The sequence below is a fragment of the Strix uralensis genome, chromosome 4, assembly GCF_047716275.1.
Source record: "Strix uralensis isolate ZFMK-TIS-50842 chromosome 4, bStrUra1, whole genome shotgun sequence".
NCBI lineage: Eukaryota > Metazoa > Chordata > Aves > Strigiformes > Strigidae > Strix > Strix uralensis.
The window spans coordinates 131,807,727-131,821,201 of NC_133975.1; positions in this window are offsets into that span (position 1 = coordinate 131,807,727).

Here is a 13,475-nt window from a genome sequence, read left to right on the forward strand (position 1 = left end):
AGGAAAGGACTTCTCACACTCCTCTCCTGCTCCAGTGTGGGTCCCCCACGGGGTCACAAGTACCACCAGCAAACCTGCTCCAGCCTGGGCTCCTCTCTTCATGGGGCCACAGGTCCTGCAAGGAGCCTGCTCCAGCATGGGCTTCCCACAGGGTCACGAGCTCCTTCAGGCACATCCCCTCTGCTCTGGCATGGGGTCCTCCCCAAGTGCAGGTGGATTCTGCTCCCCCGTGGGCCTCCCTGGGTGCAGGGCACAGCTGCCTCACCATGGGCTGCACCAGGGGCTGCCGGGGAATCTCTGCTCTGGGGCCTGGAGCACCTCCTGCCCTCCTTCACTGACTCGAGTGTCTGCAGAGTTGTTTCTCTCACATATTCTCACTCCTCTCTCTGATGCTGTTGCACAGCAATTTTTTCCCCTTCTTAAATACATTATCCCAGAGGTGCTCCACCCACCACCATCACTGATGTTCTTGGCCTTGGCCAGCGGTGGGTCTGTCTTGGAGCCGGCTGGCGTTGGCTCCATCAGACATGGGGAAGCTTCTGGCAGCTTCTCACAGAATCCACCCCTGTAACCCCCCTGCTACCAAAACCTGGCCACGCAAACCCAATACAAGTACTGCATACAGTTTGCATCAGTGCCCTTACTGACAGTATGGGCTACTGGGAAAGAGGCCAAAGAGAGGCAATGGGAACAATCCAAAAATAAGCACAAATAAGAAGAAAAGCACATGTATGATCTACAAGGAAAGAACCATAAAACTAGTATTTTTAAACCAGAAGAAAACAGATGGGTACAGACAACAGTTTTCAAGGTCATCAAAGGCTGTCGTACACTCACAGTTTCTAGGATAGAGTTTACACGATTAAATTTCAGGAAGGAAGGCTGAAATTAATTCCACAGAAAAATGAACTCTAACAGAGGGCTACCAAAGCCCAAGAATGTATTGCCTGGGAGGCTTCGGCATCTCTGTCTCTGAAGCTGTTCAGTAAGAAATCCATCCTTCTTCCAGAAAATACCAAGGTGTGGATCATCATTAGCTAGTACAGACAGACTAGAGACTTCACAAGGTCTGTTCCAGTCCCATACGTGAACATTAGGTTGTACATAAACACAGAGCAGGTTCCAAGTAAATGAGCTAGACACAAAGAAATCCTCAGTGTATGATATATTCTGAACACAATATTCCCTCTTTTTTATTTCTTTCCCTAATGTCATCCATCTCTAGAGGTTTCCCGTGATACTACTCTGCTGGATAACATAAAGGCATATGACATAGCATGCCGTGTCTAAAAGGTCTATTAATACCCCAGTAACAAAAGTTTCCTGACTGCTGAATTGGAGAAATGGTCTGAAAGCTGGTAAATCTGTCTCAACTGACGTAGACTATAAGAGAGCAGTTCACATTGCTTTTCCAAAGCTAAACCACAAAATTCAAGACTGCAATTACACAGTCAAAGATATCTGATAGTAGGGGGTGCTTTAACTCAACAGTGACATTATAGGGCAATCCAGGAGTTGGTAATTGAAATGGAAAAGAAAACACAAAACATTCAAGTGTGGGATAAGATATAAACTGACAGGAAAAGTAGTTAGCAACTGAAAGAAATGGATTTGCTCAGTCTTCCGGTGCTTCAAGACTTGGGACTGAAACTGGAGGTCTGAGAGAAAGGTAGGTCTTAGCTCCACCTGGCTCTGTACAGAGGTTGATGGGATAGAGAAGGGATGACAAACTCTGTGGGAAGGAGATTTTGGGGTGAAACTCCTTTGCTGTTTCATCCTACCAGGTGAAGGATAAGTCTGGTGGGAACTCATTCACCATCTGACCCGACAGAGTTGCACACTCTCCTCTGACAGCAAATGTAGCGTTGGATGGTTTGGATGTGAAACTGTGTGGGTTAGAGATACTGTTAGGTTTGACTGGTTCCTAAGGAGGAGTTGTTTTGGGGCATTGCTACTGCACATAGTCCTGCAGACAGAAAGACGGCCAGACACACAAAAGACATATGGACACCTCACACTTTCAAAGAGATTCAAAAAGGGAGAGTTTTACTGCGTTCGTGTGGGTCCAGCAGGTCAGTGCTACCATAAAATATTCCACACCACAGCTGCAGTGTTAGAAATAATCACGCTCATCAGAGACTATCAAGTACCCACTGGGTGTCATGCCTTACTCGTGTGTTGGCTTGCTTACTTATTAAGATACACAAAGCCTTAGATTTGCTTGGGGGGGATTAGGGACCAGGAGGCTTAATTTCATTATCTTTGTTACAGAACTCCTGAGTGACCACCAGCGATCCATTTACTCACTTTGTACCTTTGTGAAATAGGATTAATAAAGTGAAGAATCTGGTCTGTACTGTGGCATACAGACATTAATAATAAACATTGATAGACAACAGGCATTCTTGGCTCAGTACCACTGTGGATATATAATCCTTATTATTTATAAACCATTGAAAAACTTGCTGAAAACAACTAAGCCACATTCCTTAATACAAAATATACTTTAAACGAGTTATAAGTGCTCCTATATCTGTGTTTAAGGGTCAGTAACATAAGATGGGGTCTTAGCCATTCGTGCAAATAACACTGAGGTTACTGCAGTATATAAATAATTTCTAAATTGTCTATGAGAATAACAACAGCAAGAGGAACGTACAAGGAAATCTGACTTATTAATCTAACAGCTCGTGCCTGCTTTTCTGTTTATCAATCTTAGAAATATTAGCAATTTATTCCAATGATCACCAAGAAAAGTATTTCTGCCTTTGTCCTGCTCCACCTGTAGGCTAAAACTAATTAACACAACATGGCAAGAAAACATCATGATGAACGATCGTGTTTTCTCTGCACCAACTATGCATTTTCCTGGTTCAGCCAGAGATTCAAAGACTGCTCGCAAATGTCCACAGGCCAATCTGAGTTGGAGGAAAGGATGAAGCTGTCAGAGGGGTGAAAGATGAGTTGTACTTAGTGCAACAGAAGTCAAAATGAGAAGAGCTGAACAATATGCAGTTGATGGATGTCAGCAGAGAAATAGTGGCTGGTTGTTCTCAGTGAAAGCATGTTGAAGAGGTGAAAAACCATCAACGAGCTCATCAACTTTTTGCTGAACTGAGCCCCACCTTTCAGAGATGTTGCTCTCTTCCTCAGACCATTTTACCCAATGCTGTATTGGATCACCTTGGTGGGCTCCCCAGCCCCACATGTCCTCAGTACCATGCTCTACAAGAAACTGCCTGAAAACCTCCCTTGGCTTGGTGGGAGAAGTGCTGAGGTTCTCAGACAACTCCTCTGCATTGTTCTCTTAACTGAAAATGTGAACTCAAATTCTACCCCTAAGCACAGAAGGACTTTCATTTTCTGCACCCAGGTAACACCCGCACAGGAACTGGAAAAAGAGATGTAATGACATTTTGGCAGCCAAGGTATCAAGGCTGGGCTCTTCAGGTATACACTTCTCAGAGGAAACATGCCCCACAAAAGACATGATTGACAGCGTGCAAATGCATGGATCACATCCTGTCCTATTCGTCCAGGCAACTATCTCCAAATACTTCTCTAGACAGGTACAGGTGACAGAAGTTAATACCAGGTAAGGGGCAGAACTGTGCTGTGCTCCCCCCATCACTGCTAAAGAGTCCCACTAAGGATCACAGAATGTAGTCATGGGCATCACAGATGCATCACTGCAGTGGCACATGGCACAGCCTACCTCTTGTCTTGACCTGTAGTCAGAAAAATGCAGACCTGCAGTCTTTTGGGTTGTTTTTCCTTGCATTCCTCCCACTTCTCTTTTCGGTGTCACCTCAAATATATGTGGAGCAAAGGATCTAGGTAAGCTGTATTCCCCTTGAAGATGCTAGATTCAAATTCTGCTCTTATTTACACTGCATGAAATCCCAAACTCCAACAAGAAGAGAATTTCTTCTCTAGATTTTAAATTAAGAACTTGAGGGAGTTTTAAATTATTTAACTTGACAACATCCTTCAGAAATACTAGTCTGTCACTGCACCATAGTTCTGCCACTACCAGACCCCTAGTTAGCAGTTGCCATTACTAGTTCTGCTTCCACCAGGTATGTAACGATGACAAATTCTGAATTCATATTGATTGAGTTGCCCGCCTGTAACCCAGGGAGAATTGTGGCGTACAATTGTTTGTAAAAGATGTTGGAATGGTTTGACCTGAGATCCAGCACAAACCTCTCCTCCGATTAAGAAGAAAGTTTAAATCAATCTCATTCCTACACAACAAGAAAGTTTGGCCAATTTCTCTCCCTAGTGGAAAAGGTAGAATAGCACCTGCAATAGTGACACCAGAAAATTCAATTGCTGCATTTCCTAATTAAATTAGTAATTGGGTTATAATGACTAACAGAGGTTTATTTAGTCAAAGAAAAACCAAAAACCCAAAAAGAAGTCTGAACTTTTTGAGCCCAAAACCCCTATGATTTCATTGTGGATAATTAAAAAAAAAATAAAAAGAGACAAAGAAAGACTATTAAAAGGAACAAGATGGGGCAGCTGAGATACTGGTAAGGCAACTGTTCTTCTGTCCAAACACTTTTTTCCCTGTGGATATTTCTCCACAGCAGAAACCCTACATCTATTTTCTTTCATGGGGGTCTGTAACACTTCTAGCAAGTAAATCACCGTCACAGCACTGTTGCTTCCAACACCGAATGCCCTCCATTCCTCTTTTTTTTTTTTTTTTAAACGGACCTTGTAAGATTATCTGAAGGTTTACCATCTGGTAAATCCCCAAAATATTGTATTTGCCTTCTGTCAGTCACTTCCAACAAAACTGCTTTGGGTTTCACTCCTTCAAACCTTCCAGGTGTTTTCTAGAAGAAGTCACACCTTCCCTCGGGCTAATTCAATGCAAATAAGCTAGAACAGCATCTACATATTAATTTCTGTTCAAAAGAAACAATTCTTAGCCAAATCAATGCGGACCTCTTACTTAGATGAACAAAATGTAATGTTTCATCTTTCAAGAGATAGCATATTATATAATTAATTTAATATTAATGAACTTTAATACATGCAGGGGTTTGCAGGGTTTTCTATTTCGCAACTGCATTAGCTTTATGGAACCTGCCTGAAAAATAAAACTTCCAAATTAAACAAAGCTTTAATAGAATTTACAGCTGGAACTCAATTATGGCAAGCTATTTTTTATGCTTTGCAGACTAAGCTGATACTTTGTTGTCATTAGTTTATAAAAGTAAATCATAAACTCTACAGAAATCATTAAAATATATGCAATTACAATCCTCAAGACAGCACTAAAGAAAAACAGAGCAGGAAACAGAATTGTAATTATGTTTTTTTTTTTTCTGTCCCCAAGCCCCAGATACCGCTTTTCTTCCACTTTTATCTCCAGTTTAATAGGTGATAGTTGCTCACAGTGTAAACACGTGTTGGCCCTCATAACAATCGGAAGCCTAATCCAGTAGGCCTTTAAGCAGTAGAACAATTTAACCGTGAGCACAGTAAATTCATCATCACTTATGGCTCTTAAATTGAAATGAGACCTATTTGGTAGGAGATGTACAAAGAATGGTTTTCATGAATCTGCTGCATTGAGAAATCATCTCCAGTCCATATGGTACAAGAACAAGGTTCACCAGATGACCTTGGCCAACTCCTTTAGCTTTCAGACCTAAGTACCACCAGGTTGTTTGGGAATGTCCCCTCTTCCCCACCCACACCTCCTCCAACTACTGTGCCACTACCCACATGTGTGAAGTTCCTCATATGCTTTACTGTTTCAGAGACGGTCTAGAAAACCTACCGGGGAGGAAATGAAAAGGAGTTTTGCTGAGAATCAACGACCTGGCTTGAAGGGTTTTTGGCTTTGCAATGGCCACTTTCACTGTAAGAAGGTTTCATATACAGCAAACTGTCTAGGGTCTATCTAAACAGGCTTGGGTAGAAAATCCAAGGACTGAAGAAGTTAATTCCACTTAGGACAACAGCATGTGAAATGAAGTTTTGGAAGAAATTTGTGGAGGCCAGCTCCATCCATCCACAGCCTTGTCCTTGTCAAGTTATTTATACCTTCTTTCTTAAAATTAAGTTCTAAAATGTCCCCTAATAACTATGAGATTGTAAGTGGTTCATAAAGGCTTCTTCACTTTCAGAAAAATTCCATAAATCATAATACCTAATAAATATTTAATTTTATTTTCTGCCTGGGATCCTGGGGCTGTTCCTTCTTTTCATCTAGCTTACCACTAATCACAATGATGGACAAATATGCATGTGCACACACACAAATTCCATAGACAAATGAAGAAAATTACGTGTCTTATACTGTCTCGGTCATCCCAGCATGGTATACAGCGATGAATTCCGGGCATACTTGAGCCAATCTTACAGAACACATAAAGCACAAAAATAAATTAAAACAAAGACAATTCAAGACATGTATTATTTGCAGTCAAACAATAGCAAGGCAAATATCCCATTGGTTGTGGAACGTATTTAAAAGTAGCCTTTGAATCCATGAAATTCTCAAACTCCCTGCTTAATTAGACAGCTGACCTGGTGAAATGGCTATGCTGCTTGCATAACCACTGAGTTTTCAGAGAGTCGGTTTTCACTGTTGTTTTTAAACAGTGCTCAGACAGGCTCTCAAAAACATAACTGCATAAATAATCAGCTTCATAATTAAAAATCTGCCCAGAAAGGCTGCAAAGATAGAACAAGTGCCTTCAGCACACTCTGAGAAGGGCTGTAGGACAGCAGGGGCTTCAGCAGTATGAAGGTGCTGGAGCCCAGGACTGAAATACCCCATGCACCAGATGCCTTCCCAAGGAAGCATGGAAGCTCAGGCGTCCCTCCCCATGTGAAAGGAGGGCGCCTGTGCTCAGGTCTGCAGTCCCCAAAGTGCAGCTCAGCTCCCATGCCTAGATGATCTAGAAACTAGGTGAATCACTTCACTCCCCCCCAAAGCCTGTCTATATCTTCCACATCACAAAGGACCTGACCCCACCAAACATGTCAATGGGTAAAACTGAGTCTTCCTTCTCAGGTGAAACTCATCCTGTGTCACAGTGTCTGTCTTTCCTGTCTCACCTCAGCCATGAAGACAGCCTGGAGTCTGGAAGCCCCTTCTGCTGTTAGGCAGCCTTGGGGGTCTGAAGTGAGAGCAACCCCAGCTTTGCCTGTCAGGGTTATTTCCTATTTTTTTTTTCCTCCCCAAATCCACCTAAAACCTCTATCAGCTCTGGCCCTGCATGGACAACTCCTCTAGCTAGGAACAGCAGATGGCTCTGACACACCAAGCTACAGCTTCTGCCAGCACTGATACAACTACCTCCTCTGCAGAGGTACATTTTCCCAAAGCCAGACACCAATTTTGTTTTTATGCTTAAGTCAGACTGTAAACCAAAAAGTAACTCTACAGCCATTGCATGCAGCAGCGCTGCAGTCTTAGGAGCGTTGGAGATGTGAGCCAAGGGTAAGGCTGCATCAGGAAAACCATCGCTCCTCAGAGCTGACTGCCTTTACCCTTTCTTATTGCTGTGTTGGCTCCACACCACCCCAGGCACCCACAGCCCTTCAGAATTGCCAAAAGAAAAGCCTCTGACAGCAAAAAACCCAAAAGCTTTTCCCAGAGGTAATTTAAGCAGAAGATTCCCTGGTATGACTCTTTGGCACTCTTTATGTCAGTGCTTTTGCTTTCATGCATCGCTCATCACTACTTCAGTAGCAGCATCTTCCCTTCACAGAGAACTCATACACTCATTACGGTCCCCTCGTTGCTGTTCAGGTGACAGTAGAAAAGGTGCAGCAACCAGCCTCACCAGTTGTGCCATCAAACAGCAAACACAGAATGTCTGCAGGTCCAATAGCACTCTCAACTCTACTGCTCTTCTGTAAAGAATAGAGGCAAGAGTCTGTGAAAATTCAAGTATGATGAATCCCTACAGATCATCACAAGCTTCTACACTGTGTCACCACTGAGAAACCAAGCATAATAGTCAATAGATCTCACAGCTGGAGAAATATCTCCCTTAGATGACAGGTGCTAGCAACAGGGTAGGAGAAGATGAGAAGAGACGCTAAAGCACATACAACTGCATTACAGTCCCTGATATTTAGTAACAACGCATTTTACTGTAAAGACTTTTCAACCATCTTATAGTGAAACTTAACCAACACACACACTCTAAGCCCTCTAGCATGGAAAGGTTTTTCTGTACATCTCACAGAATCATGAAATTCAGGTTAGAAGGGACCTATAGAGGTCTCTGGTTCAGCCCTCACTCAAAGCAAGGCCGACTTTGAAGTTAGATCTAATTTGAAAATTAGGTCAGGTTGCTCAGGGCCTTGTCCAGTTGAGTTTTGATCTCTGAGGCTGGAGGTCAAACATCATCTCTGAGCCCCTCTTAAAATCTGTCTACTGCCATGGTAGATTTTATTCTCTTCATATCTAATTATCACTTCCCTTCTTGGAAATTGTCCCCCCTGTGTCTCATCCCACCCCTGTGCAACTCCAAAAATTTGTCCAGCAGGACCCCCAGGTCCTTCTCTGCAGAGTGGCTTTCCAGCCAGCCAGCTCCCAGTCTGTACTGGTGCAAGGGGTTATCCTTCCCCAGGGGTAGACTTTGCATTTACCTTTGCTGAATCTCATAGGATTCTAGGTAGCCCATTTCTCCAGCATGTCCTGACTCCTCTAAGAGGCAACCCAGCCCTTCCATTTAAGGAAGTCTTGGCTTACAGTATTTCCTACAATCATATTCATATATGTGTATTCTTTCTCCTTTCTTATCATTTGTTTCTTCCTTTTTTTAGCTTTTTCTATGTTTGGCTGAATAATTCACTGTCAGAACAGCAAAACTCCACCCAGCTGTCCTTGCATTGCAGAGCCCTTTCCCTGAGATCCTTTCCCATGTCCCCTTGCAGCAAGGCAGATGTTATTTCATCAAGCTTTTGGGATGCAGCAGTACTAGTTGGCAGTCATGTGCCTGCTCTTGGAAAGAAGCATCCACAATCAGTGAACGTGAGGCAGCAGAGCGCTCTCATCATCCCCACCACCCCCATGAAAGGCCGTGCCGTGGCACTGGAGCGTGCCCAGCCGACAGCATGGTCCGTGCCTGGCACCGGACAGACTGTCACTAAATGCAGTGCTCCAGGAGCGCCACCGTTACACACACACTGCTTCTAATCACCAAACCTGCTGCTGGGTAAAACGCTTCTCGATGTCCCTGAAGACTTCAAAATTATATGATTCCCTGCGGTATGAAAAAGCAGCAGTAACAGCTGTGTACATTAGCACACTTATACCAGTTTTTTAATGTATTTTCATTGAGGGAAGAGGTGGTTAGCAGACAGTAAGGGCAAGCAGAGGGCAGGGTGGGAGGGAGGAAGCCATGGAATAATTTATGTGGCAGTGGTCAACTCTATGAAATTTGCATTCAGCTAAGCAATTACAGACAGATGATAATGCTGCAGAGAGCTCAGCCTGGCAAAGAGCTTGGAGCTGAATTTAATTTTCAAAAGCAGAGGTTGCAGAGGTACGCATCCTGCTGCGGCCTGGCCTTTCTAGCACAAACACCCATATGGTCTAAGAGCGTGGGATCTCATTCAACCAAAACTGTGGGTGACGTGGCAGATGTCTCCCCAGTCTTTCAGTTAGAGAGCTGAGAGGACATGAGGAACAGAGAAGCATGCTGAAAAGGTTTCCTTCCAGCCATTTTCCCCTCTCCCCCCCTTTTCCACCATGTTGTAGGAAGGGCCCACAAATTGCAATCCGCTCCTGACAACTTGCTGTTCAGGCAGAAAGCTCCTCAGCCATCTTATGTGTCTGCTAATGAGGAGAAGGCCAGTCTAAACTTGATTCACTGCTCATCAGAAATGGGAAGATGTTACGTGAAACCAGCATGATGTGCATGCCAGGTCTGCCAGAGCTTTGCTATGTCACCTGAACACGGCTCCCATCTTACAGCCATATGCAGCGTACAATGAATCAGATAAGCACATGCATGCCAAGGAGGCAAGCCCCACACAAGTGGGAGTAAAATAAAGTAAATTAATTCCTCCGTTTGGAAAGAGCACTCTGCAAATTCCTTGTTTTTCACAAAGGCAACCTATGGATGGTTCTCCAGTGTGTCAGACTGAACAATTCAGACCGGCTATCAGTCTGGAACTCTGAAAAATACCCTTTATTCAGTATTAACTTCTTACCTTAAACAGAATACAAAGTAAAATGGCTTCAGTTAAAAAGTTCCATTTGCTGTTCTAGTAGCATGCACTTTTCCTAAAGACACATCATTAGATATGACTACTTCAGCCAGGGGCATTATATCCTTTGGACTACACTCTTCTTGCAGCAAAAATATTCATTACAGCTTTGCACAGTGTCTATCCCCATCACATCCAGGCTTGCTTTGGAAACCTACACACTACAGTAAAGCAAACAGAAGAGACAGAAGAATAGGAAATAAGTTACAATAATGATCCTGCCTGCAGTAAATGGCTTCCCAGAATTACTCTTGGAGGCAAAATTCATTAAATCCGAGCAACCTCAGAACCTGATTCAGTTGCTCACATAAACGTGTTTAGTGCTGTTTGAGGCACTTCAGTCCATCAGAAGCCACTGTGGGATACAGCCCACGACCTACAGGAGATATCTGCCCTCCTGACACAGCTGCTGGAGCCCAGGCTGGGTACCGCAGGGCAGCTCAAACAGATGCTCATGTTCAGGCATCCTTCCTCGCAGACACACTCATTTCTTTTCAGTTCCTGAAGGGTATTCTTTTCTCAACTTTCTCTTTTTCTTGTACAGTGCTCTTATTTTTACAGTTGGACAAATGCTCAGCATGTATCTTGTTCTCATTTCATCTATATTTTTATAGTCTCATTAACTCTGCACTGGTTTTGGTTTCCAAGGTGGAGGAACAGCCACCCTCCCTTCAGCTCCTGTCACTGTCAGGTCACTGCCAACAGGGACGAGTCAACAGAGTTCTTGTACCAATCCCTATCCTTTCCCTCACTACTAAATTTTCTTACTGTAACATTTTGCTTATACTGCACTGTAAACCAAATTTTTAAATGAAATCTAAATTATACGCCTAGTAATTCTTTTTGCTGTACTGAAAGAAAAAACCCCACCTCTTTATAATCCTTTTACTTTCATTCAAGTACATCTTTCAGTGATGCCCAAAGGATGTTTTCAAACACCTTATGGATCAGGGAGTCCCATGTTTGTTTACTGATGAATATCTCCTGACCTTACTGCAGTACAGGCGAGGGTGGAGCAATACATCTGTTACAGGAATGGTTGATGGAAGGCACTAGAGCAAATCACTGAACAGTCAACCGAAATAACTAAGTTTAACAAGGTGATAGGACACAGGCAGCACATATTTGCTAAACCCAGAGTCACTCTAACCTATCTAAATTTCTTTGTTAACATTGCTCATAGCAACGGGTCTTGTGGCCAGAGGAGTAGACAATATTTCATTATTTTAGAGACACTTTTGACAGTACCTCTCATGACAGCAACTACACCCTCATTCCCCAAATCACTTTAGGGAAAGAATCCATCAGCACTGTTAAACTGACAGAGCAAGGGAAGAAGAGGTATATTTTCCTGATTTTTGTTATTCTATTCACTGCTTTCCTAAACGAGCTAGATGAAAGAATAAAAAAGGACATCTACAAAATCTGTGGAAGATGAGAAAGCAGTGGTATCACAAGCACCTTTGGAGACCAGGAACAAAATCTCAGTTGCACTGGCAGTTGAGAGAAAGCATCCAAAAAGGAAAAAGTGATGGTGTGAAATTCAACAAGCACAAATACAAAAGCTCTGCGTTTATGTAAAACTAAAATATACAGAAGAAAGCGTATTGAGAACCTTTAGCTCGCCACACTGCCAGAAATTGTGGGGAGAGGGTTTAAATAGATTACAAGGGAAAAGAAAATATCGTGCTGAGCATTATTAATTGGACCACTAGATAGCAAACATTGGAGGCAATTACTCGGTTCTGCGCAGCCCTGGTGAGGTCTGGAGCACATGGCCCAGTCGTTAGCATTGCTCTTACAAAAAATCTAAACTAATTGGAAAGTGTCAAGTAGGGGAAAGGTGACAGATTTAGAGAATGTGACTTCTGAGGCAAGAGTGGAAAAGTAACATAGGAGAACACTGAAAGGAAATAGACTCCCAACATGTAAAACACCCTGGTTAAAAGAAGGGTCATCAGCTCTTCTCCATGCCCCCTAGTTTGCAGATTAAAAGTAATTGGAAAAAGATTCATACAAGATTTAGAGGCAATAACGGCAAGAAGTTTCTAACTAGAAGGTAGTAAAACGCTGGAACAGCCACCTTGGGACAATGTGATTCCCCTTCATTACAGGTTTTACTGTCGTTTTGCATCTCAGGAAGGTCTGAGTCATACTAGCAGCTGCCTCAAAGGACGGTCACTCCTTGTGCTTCCAGCACCAGGAGGTACCACGGACAAGCAGCACCGCTGCACACCTGAGCTCAGCTGAAACTATGGAGGCAGAAAAACCAAAAGTCCGGAGTTATTCTTTGTCCTTAACTGGCAGTGAAGCTCTCCCAGCCTCATGCTTTGATTGCCATCCTGCATCTGAAATCTCCCTGATAATCCTAGTGCAGACCAGTCAATCATATTTTTCTCATCATGTTAGTAATTTCAAGAGATATACATCACGAAGGACAGCAGGGATAAGCTGGTTCTAAATCTGTATCCACGTATTTGTCATCACGCATATGGGGGTTACATCTCTTTGGTGAAAAATCAGGTTAACAGAAGCAGGAAGAGGTATTTCTTTTGCTTTAAAACTTTCAATAAAAACATCAATATGCAAAATGTCAACACTTCTGAAAAAAATTTCTAAGAAAAATTTTGATAAAAGAAGTTCTGAATTAAGACTACAATGGGGCGACAGGGTTTGTTTGGTTTTACCTGTTCTAATTGTGTATACATGAGAAACATCTCTACTAAACTCAGGTATAGGGAAAACCAATACTACGGTGTAGCCTTTCCAATATGCATTCATTATTTAAAAAAATAACAGCAAAATATTAAACATTTATGAAGTTTAGTTTTCTTTGCTCTTCTGGCAGTAATATATTAAAGTTATACTACATTTGTACTATTGATTTCATTTTATATCTACTGTAGAGGCAAAAGTAAATTAGTTGTGCATTAAGTCAGCACAGGCTGAGAAGCTAATTGTTTGTATGGTTCATGAAATAGAATCTATGATGTTCCCCAACACAGTTTAAAAAAAACAAACAAACAAACCCACAAAGAAAAGCAGAAAAATGTTAGGCTCCAGTGCTTTTGAAGTTTACATCCATTACTTAAAATACAACAGAAATAAAGCAACGTATGGTATGGCTCCTCTGTTATCAGCACTATTGGTTTATTAGAGCAGGGACAATGATGCAACTCCTGCATCTATTTTAGTGGTATAATAGTAATAGTGTAAAC